The sequence below is a fragment of the Ictalurus punctatus genome, chromosome 2 (genome assembly GCF_001660625.3).
Source record: "Ictalurus punctatus breed USDA103 chromosome 2, Coco_2.0, whole genome shotgun sequence".
Lineage (NCBI taxonomy): Eukaryota > Metazoa > Chordata > Actinopteri > Siluriformes > Ictaluridae > Ictalurus > Ictalurus punctatus.
Window position 1 is genome coordinate 33,901,008 of NC_030417.2, and position 6,121 is coordinate 33,907,128.

The window sequence follows — 6,121 nt, forward strand, 5'->3', positions numbered from 1 at the left end:
AACTTTTACATTCACCCTAAATCATTTAAGAGAGAAAACACAATGCATTTCAGTGGCGAATGAATTGTAGCTGTTATAGTCTGTTATCATGTTTACGTGACAGTTGATTCAGTTTTTTCTCAGTTTATTTTATCTCTTAAAATTCTCGTCTTTTTGACTAATTTTACAATAAATTTCTCAATTTATCCATTAATTTGCACATTTATAAACGGAAGAGGAAACATTTGTTTGACATGATCTTAATTAACTAAATTTATTCATCATTAAATATATGTATATATAATATAATTGATCTATTGATTTGCACAGCTCTTAAGGCAAGACATTACAAGTGAATGAATAATCTGTTTAAAACAATCCTAATTAATCTTGTACAGCTGAGTACTGACATAGGATATGATGTAGTGTGTAGGGAAACAGGAGGCTCCACTTGGGTTAAATATGGGTTAATGTGGAACAGCAGCAGAGAGATATGGAGGCTCCTGTATGGGGCTGTACACAGGTAGTTAAAACACCTATATATATATATATATATATATATATATATATATATATATATGTATATATGTATGTGTGTATGTGTGTGTGTGTGTGTGTGTGTGTGTGTGTTATGTTTTGGTTGAAGATGAAACCTGCAGATAGTAGATCTCCAGGAACAGGGTTGGTGAGCTCTTTCGTAACAGTAGGGTGGTGCAGTGAGGACAGTGTTTCAACAGTTACAACAAAAACAGGGATTTTATTTTTCATACTGTCTTTAACTTTCCCATAAGATGGAATGAGAGTATTTTCTTACCACCTCAGTGTGCACAACCATTCTGATCTGTTACTACAATGTCTGATCTGAAGCCATAGATGAAAATATTTTAGCCAGAATTAGAGCTCAAATTGGGTCTGGTGTAGTTTGAAAGCTATGGCTCTTTTTAATGGCTATCATGTGGCATGTGTCGGTTGTTCCAACCCAGAACTATTGGTCATTTCCCAAGTGCAGATGATTCCTGTTCTGGTAATGGTGGAGTGACACATGACAATGTGACTACGTGTGTGTTCTTCACTATTCCTGGGGTGTAGCATTAATAAAACAGCGTCCCACCAATAACAACAAAAAGGATGAAGTTAAGAAGGTGATGTGCTGCCTCGGAAAAGAAGGTGTTTTAAATAAGAGATAAAGATAATATTAACACAAATAATGTTTGCATAAAGATCAGAGACTTGAAGTGTTTAATACCCCAACAACAACACCTAAATATTAAAACTGACTAATCAGTGGCTCTAGAGTTGAAAAGCTAATAGCTGTTAATTTCATGAAGGAAATGTATTCACGGAGCATTTTAAAATAATAACTAAAATAAAACAAGATAAATGTTTATTAATCTCTCATAGGGAAATTGAAGTGTTATAGCAGCATGATATTATGTTGATAATGTAGAGAGAAGAAATACAATTAAAACAGCAGTGTCAATATGACAAGAATGTGCAAAAATACAAAAGTGTACGAGAGGAAAATGTAAAAAAAAAAAACCTAAATAATAATAATAATAATAATAATTATTATTATTATTATTATTATTATTATTATTATTACAGGAAAAAATTCTGTTAAAAATAATGAATTGAATAAATAATGAAAAACTTTTGATAATTTTTTTTTTTAATGCTGTGTGCAAATTAGGAAACTATCAGCTAATTAATTTAATAACATCTAGTAGTAATATATGTACAATTGGAATATTTTATTTAAGGATAATTTCAAAAACACTTTGAACTGCTTTACTGCAATTAACAGCAGTTCAGCCTATTGATTAAACTCAGTACAGCTGATAAATGCAACAAAACAAACAAACAAACAAAAAACTATTTTTATATCTAATATTTGGATAATGTACAGAAATGACACTGTCTGAATGAATATGATAATGTTGTAAGTCTTATTTTGCTCTGTAATCATTTCTAGTCCTGATGTTATAATTTAATATACAATGTACATTTGCTTTCTATCTAACTAATTAGTTTTATATTTGAAATTAATTAAAAATATATTATTTTAATATTAAACACTTCTGTAATGCTGAATGACCATGCATCCAAGTGGTTCAACAAAGGATCAGATTGTGTAAGTCTTCTCTAATGAGTATAACAGCATAATCCTTCAAAGAAGTATCATATTATTTGTTTTGGGCAGAAAAATCGTTTAAGGTTTAAGTTACAAGGTAGTTTACTGTAGTTTTCAATGAACATTAAACTGTAATCAGTTTACATTTGGATAACTGAAATGAAAAGAAGTCAGACTGTGTTCCTGAAACAGCTCCTCATCTCTCACACTCACTCTGAAAAAAAGAAAAGGAAGAAAGAACAAAGATGAGAATGAGGCATAATTCAATTTGGATTCATGCAGCACGAAATATACATACTGGATCCAAGTCAGATTTCACAGTAGTTACAGATTACTGCTCAGAGAAGATAAAGCAGCCTGGACGTGTAACATTCATTTCCAACTCAAATGAATGTTTCATGTTCATTTATTTGACAAGTAATCTTGTATTGAGGTGTGATTATGAGCAGTGATGACAATCATTATTTCTCACTACATGACAGGGCTGGGACATAATTTCAGGCCGTGTCATGTCTGTGATTTGTTTATTTGTAAATAAATACATATATATATAAATAAATACATAAATGAAGAATACAAAAGCTGGGTGAGCATCCTCCAAGTGTTTTATTCAGTAATTTTTTGCCAGGAGTTTTACTGACCGTCATTCACCAGCAGAGGTCAGGATTTATCTGAATTGAGAGATAGTTAGAATGGATTATGGTTTAATTTCCCAAAACTAGATTTATGTGTTTGTTAAAATGCAGCACAGGTAAACAGCTACAGAAATATTATAGAAACCCTTGAGTTTGAAACCTATAACATGTCTGTCATATTTTATTACTTACAAGCTGCTACAGGAAGATAATCAACAACCATTTGGTGTGATGTGGCCTGGCGCAAAGCGGAGTTTATATTACTGATAATATACTGATGGCTTCTTCTTGGAGAATGCATATGCACAAGAGACATTTATTAATAGCTGTATTATACAAGTGCCAAAGGACTGAAGACATACTGCTACTAAATGTTATATCAGACTATTACAAAACTTTATTGTTTTTTACTCTATGAGCATTTTAAGCTGACTGGTCAAGTGTCAGATAGTGAGGGAGTGGTCACTTTAAGACACGAGTTACCAAATGTAAATTATTTTTTAAAAAATTTTTAACGAAAAGTCCCCCATGTAGGACAGAAAATGGTGAGTGGAGTATTTATGTGGCACTAAAACATACACCATTCCTAGCTACGTTAGCATGTAGTTTCCTTCAATGAGTTTATATTTTGGGGATTTTTGAGTATGAAAGCTTTTTTTTTTTTTAATTCCACATATTGTAACTGTAAATCATTGTCTGATTAAGACAAAAAAAAACAAAACTGTTCTCTACTGACTATGCCTTCTTAACTGGAAGATTTATTATCGGTTTCCTTTTTGAGAGCACACTAACAGTGATCCATTTGTTGCTAATTTACAGTAAGTGACCCTTCAAGAATCCGGTGTACAAGGGACACCAAGGAATTTTATGGTGTCTGTCTGGTATGTATCGTGCTCTCTTCTAATATTGGCACCCTTGGTAAACATGAGCGAAAAAGTCTGAAAATTTGTCTTTATTGTTTAACCTTTTGATCTTTTGTTTAAAATAAAATCACAAAAATACTCTACTCTCATGGATATCAAACAATTGCAAACACAACACAGGATTATCCAGAAAATATCTTTGTTAAATATAGGTGTGCAACAATTATTGACACCCCTATGAATTCAGGCACAGAACAATAAAAGTGGTTAGGACCTCCTCCCAGCTTGAGGACTAGAGTAAAGTGTATTCATCCATGCATGACTGATCCATCCTGAACAGGTGGTCCTTCTATATCTAAAAACACATGAATACATAAGCTTTGGCCTCTAATTATTATTAGAAAATTAGGCTGTATATACAGTATACACATGGTGTAATTTTATACGCATACCCAAACACATAAGGTTCCCTTCGGGCTGTGGATCTTATCCACTCATATATTAACAATGTACAGCAAAGTGGAGCACAGGTGTATATTCATCCTTAGAACATCAGCATAAACAATAAACTAGTTTGGCTTTTACTTGACACGTCCAAACAGAACACTGTAGCTGGACTTGCGAGAACATGAAATGCTATCACAATATGTGCACACTCTAATGCAGCCATTCTCAATTGTTTTGCATGCAGGAGCTATAACTATGAAATAAATTTCAAAGATCCCATAAGTACAGATTTATTTCATGGACATAATCCAATTATTTACATATTAAGGCCATTATTTAAAGGTGTATTCTTGAACTTTTCACTCACAGAACACCTGAGCAGTCAATTATTCTAATCACAATGAAAACTCAATAATAAACATTAACTTTGATAATGGTAGGTTGTGATTTCCACCGCTTTATATCTCTCTCTCTATGTATATATATATATATATATATATATATGTATATGTATATGTGTGTGTGTGTGTGTGTGTACACATATATATATATATATACACTTTTCCAAGATATACGTTCATATAGTATAGATTCATTACACATAATGTGAAATATTTAAAGCTTTTATGTTTTAATTTCGATGATTACGGCTTATAGCTCACGGAAATCAAAAATCCAATATCTTAAAATATTAGAATAAAGAATTTATAATACAAAAATGTCGACCTTCTGAAAAGTATGTTAATTTATGTGCTGATACTCGGTCGGGGCTTTAATCCTTTTGCAGGAATTACTGCATCGATGCGGCATGGCATGGAGGCAATCAGCCTGTGGCACTGCTGAGGTGTTCTGGAATCCCATGTTGCTTTGATAGCGGCGTTCAGCTCGTATGTATTGTTGGGTCTGGTGTCTCTCGTAGATTCTCTATAGGGTTCAGGTCAGGTGAGTCAGCTGGCCAATCAAGCACAGTAATACCATGGTCAGCAAACCACTTACTAGTAGTTTTGGCACTGTGGGCAGGTGCCGAGTCCTGCTGGAAAAGGAAATCAGCATCTCCATAAAGCTCGTCATCAGATGGAAGCATGAAGTTCTCTAAAATCTCCTGGTACACGCTGCATTGACTCTCGACTTGAGAAAACACAGTGGACCAACACCAGCAGAAGACATGGCCCCCCAAATCATCACTGACTGTGGAAACTTCTCACTGGACTTCAAGCAACTTGGAATCTGTGCCTCTCCATTCTTCCTCCAGACTCTGGGACCTTGATTTCCAAACAAAATGCAACATTTACCTACATCTTTTCCCCGTGATTGTGGTTGTGTGTACTGAACCAAACCGAGAGATTCAAGGTTCAGGAAACCTTTGCAGGTGTTTTCAGTTAATGAGCTGATTAGAACTCTTCTCCGGTCCACATTTCTGTATTACAAATTCTTTATTCTGATATTTTGAGATACTGAATGTTTGATTTCCATGAGCTGTAAGCCCATCAAGATGAAAACAGAATATATTAAAGTTTGACTTTTTGAATTAAATTACAGAAAAAAGGAACTTTTCCAAAAATGTTCTAATATTTTGAGATGCACTTGTATATCCTCATGTGTTAACTCTGAGTTACCAATAAGAGGGGGATTGAACTTACTCCTCACAAATGCTCTGGAAAACTCAGAGGAAGCATTGTTTGGGTTAATCAACCTAGAGTTCATGGTTTATGTAATGCCAAGTTAACCTTGCTTTCAGGAATACCGCTTTGGTTTCTGTTACTCCTTTCTAACCCATGAGCCCACAGCAATAGTCCCACTTTAATTAAGCTGCAGGTATGTCTGTTTTGCAGCTCACAATAAATGTCCTGTGGCAACACAAGACATTTCAGTTTTTTATTTTTATTTTTTACCTCACGTCTACAATTAAGGACTAAAGTTACGGTTCAGTTATGTGTTTGGCAAACTGCTTAGCTTGGTCACATGACCTAGACAATTAAGAGAATTAAGAACTTGGTCCAATCACATGCAAGGGGCAGTAAAATTCTAATTGCTGTCATCTGTTAGGCAGTCCAATTAGTTATGCA